This window comes from Impatiens glandulifera, chromosome 2, assembly GCF_907164915.1.
Source record: "Impatiens glandulifera chromosome 2, dImpGla2.1, whole genome shotgun sequence".
NCBI classification, from domain to species: domain Eukaryota; kingdom Viridiplantae; phylum Streptophyta; class Magnoliopsida; order Ericales; family Balsaminaceae; genus Impatiens; species Impatiens glandulifera.
In genome coordinates this window covers 47,230,692-47,246,904 of record NC_061863.1, presented here as the reverse complement: position 1 = coordinate 47,246,904, position 16,213 = coordinate 47,230,692, and the positions used below count along the sequence as shown (strand labels likewise).

At 27.9% G+C, this 16,213-nt stretch overlaps 1 non-coding gene and 1 pseudogene across 1 annotated transcript; one reads left to right on the top strand and one right to left on the bottom strand.

The window, feature by feature from the left end:
* Positions 1–2,740: 2,740 nt before the first annotated feature.
* Positions 2,741–2,822, top strand: TRNAS-GCU. The gene has a single exon. It is a non-coding gene; the product is annotated as a tRNA-Ser (tRNA).
* Positions 2,823–13,154: 10,332 nt separating this feature from the next.
* LOC124924756 lies at positions 13,155–14,205 on the bottom strand (annotated as a pseudogene).
* Between the last annotated feature and the right edge of the window lie 2,008 nt (positions 14,206–16,213).

Here is a 16,213-nt window from a genome sequence, read left to right as displayed (position 1 = left end):
ATTTCAGTTGACGTCTAATAAAAAGACTCAATTTAGTAATTCGGCCAATAAAAAATAACGTAGGTAAAATAAAAATAAAAAATTAATTATCTTGATATCAAATTATATAAACAATTTATAAAAAAATAAAATTCAATATAAAATATCCAAAGATTATACAATTTATTTGTTGAGGAACATCCAAAGAATAGCTCATTTCACTTAATGAACGATTAGTGTTGAAAATAAATTAAGCCGAATTAACAAATGAAACAATGTTGAAAATATTTATACAAAATATTTTAAGCGAGGTTTAAAATTATTATTAGTTGATAATTGATAAAAAAAAATATCCTAAAAATGTATTTCCAAATCTCTAGTGTACTTTTAATAGAGATAACATAGAAGCAGAAAAGGGAAGAGAGGGAAGCGGGAGAAGAAAACTGAAATGTAGTCGAGTGGATGCCGAGGTGTTGAACTTGAGAATTGGGTCCAATACAAATTTAAATGTCCCTAAATTTTTCTTTAATTAATAATTATAAATTTTATAATTAATATTTATATATAATATAAAATGAGTAATATATTATAATACAAAAAGAGAAAAAATGAGATAAAAAAAAATTATATATGTATATATATTATATTATATATATTTAATATTAAAATAGAAAGAAAAAAGGAAAAAAAAAAGATAAATAATACTATTATATGAAAATTTGGGTGGGGTATATGTAACTGATTAAGTTCCTTTACCTAAGGTCGGCCTAACTCAGGGCCGGGCCTGAGTATGCCCGGCAAGCCCTCGGGCTAGGGCAGCCCACTTGTTAAAAATATTAAGATATTTACTAAACTCTATTGTAATTTAATTGTAAAATGGTGTAGCTTAGTGGTTCAACATACATGTTCAAACTTCACCAAGAATATTTTTTTTATCAATTTTTTAAACTTGACCTAGGATAACAAAAAAATATATCATATTTTTTTTTCTACGCAGCCCAAATCTCGAGACCGGCTCTGGCCTAACTTCACCCCTGGACTTGCACTTGGACCGGCTAAGGTCATTCCTATCCAATATAGTCCCATAGGGAGAGATAAAAAAAAGGAAATGTGTATATTAGTTTTGGATAAACTATCAGAACTTTTTAAATTATATCATTTACATTATATATCTATGTTTTCTATAAATATCGTCTAATAAAGTTAAGACCCATTGAATTTCCAACTGTCTGGGAAGAAACTTTCATCACTTTGTGGAATCAAATTAATTAACTAGCTAGCTATGGGAACAATTTGTAGAAGCAAATTAGTTAAAAACAAAGTTATATGGAAACCATACAATATTGGGAGAGTCTGTTTGAAAATTAACTAAATTGTGAGATTAAATATATATATATATATATATATATATATATATATATAGAAAAATGATAGAGAGCGCGACTTGAGACAGCGACTGGGAGAGCGATGCCTACGTGGGTTGACAGGTGGAATATTCTCTCTCCTATTATTAATTATTTTTTCTCTCATATTATTAATTATTTTCTCTCTCTTTTTATTAATCGTGAGAATAAAAATATTAGATAAATATTTATTTATAATTATTTATAAGTAATAAAACTAAAAAAGTATTAATAAGTCAATAAAAAAAATAATAAAAAAAAGAAAAAAGAAACCATAAAAAATATTTGATAAATAAAGGAATTGAAAAGTTATAAAAATAAAATAAAAATAAAAGAGATAAATTCATAATTCAACTAATCAGTGATATTAATTAAAAAGGGTTTAGAGTTTAGAATTTAGTATTTAGGATTTAGGTTTTAGAGTTTAGGGTTTAGGGTTTAGAGTTTAGAGTTTAGGGTTTAATAAAAGAGAGAAATTAATTAATAAGAGGAGAGAGAATATTCTACAAAACGTTTTTTAATTATTATTATATTTTTATTTATTTATTAATTCCACCTGTCAACCCACGTAGACATCGCTCTCCCAGTCGCTGTCTCACAGTCGCGCTCTATCATTCCTCGTATATATATATATATAATAATGTATAGTCTATTATACTACTACAAGAAGATATATATTGACCAAAAAAAAAAACTGATGAAACTAATAAAAAAAATATATATATTGAAGAAGACAGTGATAAATGTACAGAGGTCCCGAGTTTTAGCCTGTTCCAACTTAAAAAATATTTGAATTTTGACAGTTAAAAAATTGATAATTTTTTTTTTTTTTGTAAAGTTAGAATTTATGATTAAATAATAATTTTTTTTTTTTATCCTAAACCACTAAATTAGATTTTTTTATGTTTAAAAATTACTAAATTTTTTTTCTTTATTTTATAAAATTGACTGCCTTGGACTTACCCTATAACCCTAGATACATGGTAAAATAATTAACAATAGATATAACTAGTTTTGATCAACAAATTCATACATACTCAAGAATCGGCGATTCTATAAAAAAATTCTATAAAATATTTATATCTATCTTAAATGAAAGTAAAAATCATTATTATGAGATTTCATATTAATTTCTAAAAAAAATAAAAAATAATATACATTTACCTGTTAGTATGCTTAAAAAACATTAAATATTGTTGTAATAACAAATAAAAATTAGAACTTAAGGAAGTTCGTTTATCTTGGGATTTAGCTCATACGATCAACAGATGCGAGATTTAACAAACATTTAAATAATTAAAACCAACCAATAGTAGTATTAGTGTCTTATTTACGTATTGTAAATAAAATAATCAAAAGTCGCTTTGGCCGAGTGGTTAAGGCGTGTGCCTGCTAAGTACATGGGGTTTCCCCGCGAGAGTTCGAATCTCTCAGGCGACGTAATTTTTTATTTTTTTAAATACTTTAACTATTATTAATGCACAACAGCAGGCAAATTTAGTTTTATGTGATTGTCGTGAAGCTAATTATTTATAAAGTGCATGTATATATATATACCAATTAATCATTAATATATAATTAAGTTGATGTGTTTGTTTGCCCTTGGAAACTGGTTCCTCATTTCCAGACTCACCAAGACCTAGAGATTACAAACGGATATATTATATACCATCATGTGGATTTTTGTATAAAATAATAATAATAATATACTCATCATGTATGATCTACCACAAAAGAAAGTAAACGTTTTTAAATTATGTACCTTATATAAATTCATAAGCAATTAATGGAAGATTTGAGAAAGCAAACATATATCCTAATGTCATAAAGTTTGTCATCTCATTTGTCATTGTCTTGTTTCTATTCAACTTACATAATATTGTATTAATCTCTCAACATTTTAAAATGCATAACCAAGTTATGAATTTAAAAATTGGTTGGATAAAATCACGAGTTGTTCTGAAATGATGTTTGAGGTCTTGGTTACTAGGTAATTAACACACTTATATAAATATTAGCTAGTGAAATCATTCTTTTAATAATATTAAAACATTTGTCTCATAGTGATTATGGTGATAATAAATTAAAATATATATAATAAAGAATGCTCAAACTAAAAGGAGTCTTTATTGTGAGCAAGATCAATTTTGTTTTTTGGCATGTTTCAAATTTTAAATCAAATATTTTTTTTTTATTTTGTAAGAATTCACTCCTTTAATAATATTAAAACAACATTTGTCTCATAGTGATTATGCTGATAATAAATTAAAACATATATAATAAAAAAATGCTCAAACTAAAGGGCATCTTTATTGTGAGCAAGATCAATTTTGTTTATTTTGGCATGGTTCAATTTTTAAATCAAATAATTATTAGGAATTAAATATACAGAGAGAATATAAATGAATAAATAAAATAATATATATATAAATTTAAATTATTTAAAATTAATGATACATAATTTAATATTGAGTGTTGGGAGTTACATAATGTAAGAGGTTGAAATTTAACTAAAAAATAGTTGTTCGAATAGTCTAAAAATTTCGACAAAACTAATATGGCTCATAATGTCATTTATTAATGGTTACTCAATTCATTATTTATTTTAACTTTTTTATTATATATTAATATTTTTTACCAAAAAAAAAACTCCATTTACTCATAATAAACATCAATCATAACTTTTTAAATAATCATGAATTATTTAAATAAATAACTCGTTACCAAAACCGTGTACAATTTGTGGATTTGTCCTAACCCCTAACCCATGGGCTCGGCTGGGGGCCAACTCGGATCTCGTGAAACAATGTGCTAAAATCAAAACACTGCAAAATATGATTAATTTTGATTTTCAAATATGTAAAATTATTTGATACCTTTTATCAAATAATATATAAAAACAAAAAATATATATAGATATATAGATAGATACACGCATGCACCAATGCGCGCCAGTAGGATTTGAAAATTGTCGTGTAGCAGATGAGCAAATTCAAAAAGGACATGAGCATATTGACAAACATTTCATCGATTTAATTGTAAATGAAAATGAAAATGTCTGTGTCTATGCCTGACTAACGAATCACCGTAAAAGGTTGACATTTTTTTCTCCGGTAACATGCATGACACAGTGCTCCCTTTGTCCCTCTCTTCCATGCATGGCATCAATAAATAAATAAATTATTATTTTTCACCCTAACATTATTTTCAGAGAAATAATTAATAATATATAAATATTCTTAAACTTAATTATCACCCACTTAAATAATAATTATGTTTTCAAAATTAATCACAAATAAACAAACAATCCGACAAAACAATAATAATAATAAAATAAAAATAGTCTCAAAATTGACCTAGTTTTATATATATATATACTACATATGACATAACCTAGACTGTGCCACCTTTCTTCCATTCAAGAACCTCTCTATCTCTCCTTCTTCCTTCCTCGCTTTGATTGCAATGGAGAACCAAAACCTGAACCTGAACCAGAGGAACCTGAAGCTGAAAATTTCCCGGATAATCAATTCCACCCTCGGATACTGCAATACCCGATGTTTGTCCTCCAGTGTTGTCTCCCCCGCCCTTAAGCTACCCCAGCGCAGTCAGCTCATCGATCTTTTTTCTCCAAGGTTGAAATCTCTGTCCTCTACTAACCTCATAAGGCAGACTCAACTAGGCAAAATTATCGATCCCACCTACTCCTTCAACAACACACTAGTTGTTCCTCGCCGGAGAGTCAATTCCTCTGATCATCTTTCTCTCCTCTTACACTCAATAAGAGAGGACGGTGGGATGTCCCCTCCCCCGACACCCATTACGCCTCACAACACTTTCCTCCATCAACTCACCCCAGCACAAAAGAAACCGAGTTCGAGATACCCTAAAAATAACAGGAAGAGAAAGCCGGTCCATTTGTCTAAGAAGTGCGATTTTGACAAATACTACCAGGAGTTTTACAGCTCCTATGGCGAAGAAGACGAGGAGGACGAAGAAGAAGAGACTACCCTTTTCACATCGAGATCTGATACATCGACTTCCTTTCGTAGAAGAAAGGGATCCATGAGGCTGAGATCAAAAGAAAAAGGGAAACTGATAATCGGTGGTACTAAATCAAGGAATCTTTCCATTAAGTCACCAGAAGAACTGGGGAAGCTAATAATGGGTGGTACAAATCCTGGATTTCCTGTGATAAAGACATCAAAAGATCCATATAGCGATTTCAGGGATTCGATGGTGCTGATGGTAGTGGAGAAGCAGTTATTTTCGGCTAGGGATCTTGAGAAATTATTGCAGACATATTTATCTCTGAACTCCATGTGCCACCATGAAGTGATCATGAAGGTCTATGCAGAGATTCGGGAAACCCTATTTTCTAGTGGAGCTTGATCAAACAGGGAATCAATCATCTCGATCTCAACAATGCTTTTCTTATTTTCTGCTTTTTTTTATCAGTATCTTCTATAGGGTTAAAAAAACGAAAGATATGATTGTCTTCAATCTAACTCTTCCTAAAAACCCTTTCAATTAAAGTGGATTAGTTTTAATCCTTTTTTCTTAATTGCATGTATGGATTTATTTTATTATAAGATATTTCCAAAGCCCATAAATTGTTCTTCAGTTTACTTTTAATAATTAATTGGTATTTTATGATAAATAATGTAGGAAATTAGCCAGATGATAAACTAATTACTAGACCGATTGCATCTTTATTAAAATTAAAATTTTAGAAAGATAGCAATAACAATCATGTATTACCTGGTTTTAAATGAGATTGAAATCTTGAATTTGGTATCTTAATAGTTATTTTATTATAAAATAAAAAACATTTTGAAATTTTGTTATTGAATTTTTTAATAAGATTAATAATTTTAAATTATATATTTATTGTTTAAAATTAATAATTATTTCAAATATTTTTTTTAACAATATATATATATATATTTTTTTTTTAAATTCTGGTTTTATATATAAATGATTTATAATAAATTTTATTTCGAATAACTATTTAAATATTTACTAAATACTGATCAATCAAATTATGTAAGTAATAATAATTTAGAATAAAATATTTTGGGACAATAATTTTATTTTGAAATGTTTTAATATTTGAGACGTTCTAAATATATATAATTTTATTTATAAGCATTATCAAAATATATAATAATTATTTTTTAATATTATAAATGTATTCTAATAAATAAGAAAAATGGAAGAGAAGAACTTAGATATGGATTCCTTAAATGAGAGGCATTGTAAATGTACTTAGTGTTCTTCTTTGAGCTTACATTGAAATAGCTTAGAATTTAACATCTAAATTTAAAATAAATTGTGTAAAAAAGAAGAATTATAATAGATGAATAACAATGCTTGAAAAGGTAAAAAAATCTCACTTTTATAAAAATAAGTATTTTGTTAAAAAGATATTTATTATATTATATTTATATTAAATTACATCTATTAGGTTTAAGAAAATTAATATATAATTATATAATTATATAATGACTATATTATAAGAATATTTAAAATTCTTAATAAAATTAGGATAATTTTTAACAAATATATTATTATATATTAATATATTTGAAATTTATATAATAACAATTAACTTCAAATTACCGTTACTAATAATACAACTAAAACTTGAATGTAAAATTTGGGGACGATCCGTGCACGAGAAATTGGAGCGAGTCACTTAAATTAAATAAAAAATAATTAGAAAATTTTGAATAAATGATCTTTAGATTATTAATCTAACCAACTAAGTTAAAAATTTAAATGTACAACTCATATATTTCTTTTGTAATGTTAGAGGATATAAATTTTCTAACTTAAATTGTGTTTTATAAAGTAAATAATGCATAATTTCACATTGTAGTACTTTAGTTAATGTATTTATATAGTGATTAAGTTAAATACTCACATCTTAATTAATATATGGATTAATAGGCTGGTCAAAAACTTAAATAAAATATATATATATATATATAATTATAAATTGAATTTATAGTACCATAATAATTGACTTAGTGGTTGAAATATTCGCATTTCTTAAAATATTTACATTTCACCTTTCAAAAAGATTAAATCTTAGAAGGTGTGAATTTGAAATTGATACTTTAGAAATATTAAAATGACATATTTGATATAGGTTAACAAGAAGATAACTTTCATTTTTCTACTTTTTGATTATTATTTTTTCTTTTCTCAATTTAATTATATATTTATTAAATGGTCGTTTTAATGTGTGAACTTGATTATTAATTTAAATTAAAGAGATATTTTCTAAATTGTAATATAAACTATCGCTATTTCACAACTTATTTTGATCATATTTGATTAATTCTTGTCACGCAAATATCCTTATATTAGTTAAATTAAGAGTTTAAATTTGATATGTACATATAACTAAAAGTTGAAAAATGTATAAGATTTAGACTTAAAACAATGAGATCTTAAACTCTAATCTAAAAAAAACATTTTGATTGATCATATATTCATGTATCTAAACTCCTCTAGAATTAAATTGTTGTTAAAATAAATAAATATTAAAAAAAATGAAATGAAAGAGAGAGAGGTTATAGAACTTAGATGCCTATAGAGAGGACAAAAGCATTAGGATGGTTTTAAACTTTATGATTTTTGTGTCAGTCATGTATAATAAAGCAATCAATTTTTAAGATCGTGATGTCCTTTTCCTTAAAAGCCAACAAATACAGCTGGGAATCTCTTCAATTCATCCCCTTCGGTTCTAGGAAAGAATCCGAGGAGAAGGAGAAGAAGAAGAGCAATCCTTCTCAAAAGTAGTAAATTAAAAGAATCCATTATATATGTATTTAAGAAGCTTTTCACAAATCCCATAAAAGTTCTGCAACTATTTTTTAGACAACAATAAGAAAATAAAGAGCAATCACAAGTTTATATGGAAAAAGAACATTTATGATAGAAGTATAACATTGAACTAGATACTAGCTAGTAGGTAGGAAGGTATAATTACATGTTGTTGGAACTTGGATAGCTGAAAAAGGAGTTTGATTTTTTTGCTTATTGTGATAGGTGGTTGATATTAATGAATGATTACATATTTAGATTCAAGTTATTTGGATTTTGGGCAATGAATGAAAGCTATTATGTTCAAATGATATAGCCAACTTGTTCTTTTTTTTTTTAAATGATAAAATTATTTCATTGTTTATCATAAATTATCTAAATACTATTAGAATAGACACCATTATTTATATTAGACCAATAATGAGCTAAATCTTCTAATTTATAAAATACCTTTAATTTCGTTAATCGATTTTTATCTTAATCTCTTGCAATAAATTAACAATTCAAAACCCTTTTATTGTGTATTCTTAAAAACCAAAGCTTATCTATAAAGAAGAAGGATAGAAAGTTAAAAGGCTTTTGAGTTTTGACTATCTCTTCCTTTGAAAAAAGGTTGATATTTGAAAAGAATACCAAGTTATTTAGGTTGATTGGTCAAATATGGATTAAGTGTTATATTATATTTTGTATGTTGGTTTTAGTTGATTGGTATTAGGTGATATCTAAATACATATTCTTATGGTGGAGAGTTAATTAGCAAAATTACTGTTTTACTTTATCTGATTGGTAAAATATTTGAATTAGTAAAACCCAATAATTAAATATATATATATATAATTTAATTGTTAGAATCTTGCAACTTTACCTACCTATGAAAGATCACTTTTTTAATATAAATACAAAAAGTTTCAGCAGGTAGGGCAGGGTAGGACAGCCTGGTCCCATGGTCCCAACATTTGATGGGTACCCGTCCATTAGCCTCATTATACCGCATGCAAGAGTGATAATTAATGCTCCATCCACACGGGAAAGAGAGAGACTAATTTGAAAAAAGATTGATTAATAATAATAATAATAAATGTGAATTATTTTCATTCCATTTACAAGACATTGCAGCTTTAATCCAAATACATATATTAATGAAAGTTTGGTAGATAGTGGGTGATTAATGTGTAGTCGCTAATGTGCCTCTATTCGTTGGTTTCTGGAAGCAGGACAGTATCTGTAACCTGTGTATAATGCATGCATGTCACATGATGAACCAGGCTGGAATCGTTCTATGTCTTCTTCCTCCTCCTTTTTGCTTCCATTCATTGATCTCCTAATTCAGCATCATTCACGCTTCCCAATGTACTTTCAAATTCATTCACCAGCTATGGTCCCCATCTTTTCTTCCAACATCAATTCCTCTTTTTCTTGTATCGGATCATAGCGTAATCATCTTATACTAGTTAATTATTTGCCTAAAAGTTACTGGTTCGTTCACACTTACAATGTATTAAATGAAATAAGTCATATCATGAAAAAACTATTTATTTACCCTTCTCCTGAATTCACCTCATCATATATAATATGCACGACGCACAAATTAACAACCTGACCCGTTACTCAACAAGATATGTCGTGCGTTGTGATGAAAGAATCTGGTATTTTGAATATATATAATAAGAAATTAATACAAAAATTTTAAATTATATAAATGCAATGAAGGATGATAAGGGTGTGGATCGGGACGGGGAATGCATTTATTATTCCCGCCCCATTTTACTTAGGAGAATTTCTTACATTCACACTCATTCGATTTTGAAAAATTCCCCTGGGGCACCGTTATACCAAATTCTCTGCAAAAGAATAAAAACATTCTTAGGTAAAATTATATAAATGATTTTTTTTAATATTATATATATTAGAATATATTAAAAATTATATGATTAAAAATAAAAAAAAATTAACTTTTAAAAAATATAGAGAATAAATAAATATATTTGTGATATTGTATATTTAATTGTGTTTATTATTGTTTGGAGTATAATTGAGTAAAATTGTGACGGAGTCCTTGTCGGGAACACAAATAAATCCCGGGTTAAATAGGGAAAAAATGTCTTTTAGCGGGAGAAAACCTGTTAATCAGATTATAATTGTCTTTCTTAATTTCAATGTGACACGTTTTAACCAATTTTATACTGATTTTAAAATATAAATTTTTAATAGCTAAGTTGATTAAAGTGTTAATTATATTGTTTTCAAATTCAAAACTTTTTTTATATATATAATATTTTTTAAATTTAATATTTTGAAGTTTTATGGGCCAATTCACAGTTGGACCCAATAATTTGAAAACAATTGTGCTAACATTGTTTTAATGGGTTTGTTATGAAACTAAGGTAGTCATATTTACATCCAATCTAAAAGTGATTTCAAAGCAGGTTATATAATTTTTTTTAAGTCAATTGAAAATCCCTGGCTACAACTTTATTAAAAAATATCATTTTAACTTAATTATTTTAGTATAAAATAAAAAGTAATAAAATATTTTAAAATTAAGATTTTTTTCTAAATTTTTAATATGTATATAAATATATTAAATCAAATTATTTTATTTTATAATATATTACTTTTTTAAATAAAATTAACCATTTGAATTTATATATATATATATATAATTGTATTTAAAATATATATTTTATTATAATAAGTTCTTAATATAAAAAAATCATTATATAATTTAATAATGTATTATATATATCATAATTATTAATATCTCAAAATATTTGATTTTAATTTATTATTATTTATTTAGTAAATAAATTATTATATATTTAAAATAATATTTATTATAAAAAAATTAATAAAACAAAATTATTATTTAAAAATATTTGATGTGGAATTATCTTCATTTTTTAATATATTTTATTATTTTTTATTTTATAAAAATAATTAAATTAAAATGTTAAATATATATGAATCATTTTTTTAAAAAAAATTGTGGTTATCTAGCCCTAACAATTTTTTTACTTGAATTTGTCAAATCCTTTTAGCGGCCCAACTAGGGTTGGGTATGGTCCGCCTATGGTTTAATCCGCAAATGATATGAAAACATTTTGTGTTATTTTTTTTAAATTTAATCACAATTAAAATTCAGTTAACTTAATATAACATTTTTATTTATAAATTTGGATCACTTAATTCATTAATTAAAATTATTAAAATAATTTTAAATAATTTTTTTATCATTATATATTAATATATTTTAATATTTTTAACAAAAATAAAAATAAAACTTTCATTCTTTCAATTTATCCTTTTAACATTTTTTAAATAGACTCAAGTTTATTTAAATAAACCTTATAAAACTCTTAGGTTATGTTTGGTGACAAGGAATTGACATTAGAATTAGATGAGTCAATTCCAATTATGATGAAGTTTTAGATACATAAATGTAAGAATTAGATTTAGAATCTAAAATTTTAATAAAATTATAAATAATATTGTAAGCATCCACATTTTACCATTTAAGTTTATAATTAAATTTAGACTTATTTAAATAAAATAAAAATAGTAAATAAAACTAACAAATTAAATTGATTTAAAATGAATTTGATCTATTCAATTAATTTTTTTTTGATTTTGTTTTTATAGGAAAAAAATGTGTTCATACCAAGGAAATTGAATGAAATGACCCTGATAAAGGGTCTAATTCCAAAACAGGCCCACACTTGATAAATCTTGCAAAAATGGCTTTTTCGTCATCCGAAATGTCTGTCTTGCCTATGTTTGTGACTGCACTTACTCGAATTTTTTTTTTTGGAAAAAAACTTACTCGAATTACACTTACTTGATTGAGGTATGTATAATTAGAGTATTTTGTCTAATTCGAGCATTTTGTCTAATTCAAGGATGAGATTGATGATGTGGAGAAGGTGGATGTGAATGGGGATGTGATGGAGAAGAAGGAAGACAAACAAAAGAATGAGGTATGTATAATTCGAGCATTTTATCTAATTCGAACATTTTGTCTAATTCGAGCATTTGGTCTAATTCGAGCATTTTGTCTAATTCAAGGATGGGATTGATGACGTGGAGAAGGTGGATGTGAATTAGGATGTGATGGAGAAGAAGGAAGACAAGTAGAAGAATGAGGTATGTATAATTTGAGCATTTTGTCTAATTCGAGCATTTGGTCTAATTCGAGCATTTTGTCTAATTCGAGCATTTTGTCTAATTCGGTCATTTGGTCTAATTCGAGCATTTGGTCTAATTCGAGCATTTGGTCTCATTCGAGCATTTTGTCTAATTCAAGCATTTGGTCTAATTCAAGCATATGGTCTAATTCGAACATTTTGTCTAATTCAAGCATTTGGTCTAATTCAATCATTTTGTCTAATTCAAGGATGTGAATGAAAAGGTGGAGGATGTGAATGATAAATACAAGGTAGTGAATGAAAAGAAGGATGTGAATGATATAGACAAGGAAGACAATCAGAAATTGGAAGATGATGTGTTTGTACAGAATTTGGAGAAGAAGGAAGACAAACAGAAGGTGGCAGGCATAACCGTCTTAGCCTGATGATGTGTATCTCTGCTTAAGAAAATTGTTCTTCTTTGTGGCAAGCATAACCGTCTTAACCCAATGATGTCCACTGTCCACATGGTCCACATGGAGATGTCATAATTTTGGATTAAATGTCATAATTTTGAATTAAATTTATATTTCTTAAAATGTTGTTATTAATTGATTTATTAATTACCTATGTTCTTCTTCTTTATTTTTTTTTTTGCTAAAAATTACCTATGTTTTGATGTCTACTTATATGGTAGTAACATGAGCTTGTCCTCTTTGTATGCTTTAAATAATTATCAAGGTTACATAAATAAATACATTTTTACATTATTATGTGCAAATTTTAGTATTCAATTATTGTATATTCAGTAAAAATATGAATGGAAAACCGTCAAATCAATTACCAGGAATAGAGGATTACAAGAATGACATTAAACATGTTATTGTGCAAAAATGGAATTAAAATATTACAGTAAGCATCAAGATTACTACCTAAGAACTCTATTAGAACTTATGATAAAATTATCTTCACCAGCAACAGTGGAATTTAATCTTCCAGCAGCCCAACCATTGTTGACTGTATAGGCACCACATCGAACTAAATCTCCAATTACACGACTACCATTCACTTGTCTCTCAAATTCAGGCAGGCCTTTTGCCTTTCTCTCGCTCCTCATCTTTCTATCCTCGTCTCTTTTCTTCCTCAGCCATTTCTCAATAGTTCTCTAAATGAATTAGACATATTAGAAAATGAACACTTCATGCCTGTATATGAAGTTGAAAAAAAAAACTGACCATCAATGACAAGTTACTTTCTTTCTTAACTTCTTCCATTGACAAATTCAACATAAGAACACTTACCTGATTGTTAGGTGTAGAGACTAGATGATGGAGAAACATAGAATGTGGGATGGCCAATCCTCCAGACCATCGAATATATGAGTAGCATAAATAATCGATGCTCCTCTTTATTCACATTCCTTATTAAGAAATTTTAGTAGATCACCCCTTGCAAGAACATCAAGGTCGACTGTAATCTCATCCAGAAGAATAACCTACATGAAAAGAATGGATAAACAAAAATGTTGATTTACTTGAAAAATATACATACTACCTTATATGGTTTTAACAGACCCGCATATCCGCACTCGTCTTCTCTGTCCATCAGAGATACCTTGTGCATTCTCCATGACAGATCAATGCCCAATACCTACAGGAATCAATTAAGAAATTTTGAGAGGTGCTTTTCAAAGGATGGGATTTGGGAAAGAGATTCTAATAGTTATCCATTTAGTTCTTCTTTCAGGATTTGATCCTGATACTCCAAATATCATCTTTCTCTGCAGATATATCCATTTGTATAGCTACCCCAAAACCCACAAAGGCAACCTCTCTTCTCCATTGAAAACTAACCAGAATTAGAGCCATATCAGAATTTCAAACAATCACAAGCATTATACAAACATATTCATCAGATTTAAGCACTGAAAACTGACTAATATATACACATACTAATACTTTATGATTAAAGTTCATCATATCATAACAAAGTGATATGAAATACTGTTAGTTGCTCCAGACATTTGAAACCACATTAAGAGACATATTTGTTAGCTCACCCCAATAAAAATTAAGAAGATTTCTTTTATTCATTCCTCAAGTTTGGAAAAGTATGCGAGTGTTTTAAGTGTTGTTTTGGTATCAAATTCTAATGTTAATCATAATTAAGCAGGGAATACAAGATGATCTAAAATGAACAAAAGAAAGTGTTAGTGTATATAATATAATAATATATTATATTGATATATTATTATATTATATTATATTATAGTTTCTTTATAATATCTGCAAGAGCACGATATTCAGATTATGTACTAGAACGAGAAACAATAGTTTGTTTCTTACTTCTCCATGAAATGAGAAATGTGCCAAGAAAGAAACAATAACCAGTAGTGGATCGACGATCAGTTGGATCACCTGCCCATTCAGCATCAGTGTATGCTCGTAACTCTAGAGGAGAAGAGTGAGCAAAATATAGTCCATGAAATAAAGTTCCTCTAATGTATCGTAATATACGAAGAACGGTAGAGAAATGAGTTGTACGAGGAGATGACATAAATTGACTCACGATATGGATAGCATATGCAATATCTGGCCGAGTGACAGTAAGATATATAAGATTACCAACTAGTTGTCGATAAAGTGTTTCATCACTTAGTGGAGTACCATCAGTAGAAGCCAAATGTTCTGTGGAGTCAAAGGGTGTGCTAACAACTTTTGTGTTAGTAATACCAACCCGATATATGAGATCAGTTGCGTACTTAGCTTGTGATAAATAGTAACCGGATTTGTCGGAAGCTATTTCAAGTCCCAAGAAATAACTTAATTGTCCAAGATCTTTCATTTCAAATTGTTGATGTAGAAAATTTTTGAGATCACAGATTCCATTTGTGTCATCACTAGTAATTATCATGTCATCCACATAAAGTAAAAGTAGGGTACAACCTTGATCTGTTTTGCGCAAAAACAATGCATGATCATAAAAGCTGGATTTGAAACCAAGATTACCAATGGTGTAGCTAAATTTGGCGAACCACTCCTTAGGAGCTTGTTTGAGACCATAAAGAGCTTTGCGGAGTCTACAAACTTTATTTGGAGGATGATCATACCCAAGTGGAGGTTGCATATACACTTCTTCTGTTAGTTCATCATTAAGAAATGCATTATTTACATCCATTTGAAATAGTTGCCATCTTTTGCTAGCAGCTACTGCAATGAGGCTACGAACCGAGGTCAATCGAGCGACAGGAGCAAACGTTTCCTCATAATCAATACCATATTCTTGAGTTTATCCCTTAGCAACAAGGCGAGCTTTATATCGTTCAACTGAACCATCTGCTCGTGTCTTAATTTTAAAAACCCATTTACAACCAACGATTGACTTATGTGAAGGTAAATCAACCAAGTCCCAAGTTTTTGTCTTGGTAAGTGCTTGCAATTCTTCTGTCATTGCTTGCTTCCATAAAGGGTTAAAGTTGCCCTCGCGAAAAGTACGAGGTTCATAGAGAGAGACAATAGCTGAGTATACATGAAAGTTGCGAAGACAAACATAAGGTTGACTTACACGATTGGTACGACGACGAGGTGGTGGTGGTGGTGGTGGTGATGGTGATGGTGGTGGTGGTGGTGCAAAACAAGAAGATTCTTGAATTATATGATCAGATGAGGTATGTGCCGGATTTTGAGATGGAGAAGATGTTGATGTAGGAAATGCAAATGGACTTAAGTCGCATGAGTTGTTAAATGGTCCTACACAAGAAATGTCAAGAAACAGAGGTATGGTAGGAATCACAAAAAAATTGAGTAGAAGGTTCATTGACTCTAAATTTAGATATAGTTGAAAATATCTTATGTTCCCAAAATGATACATGACAAG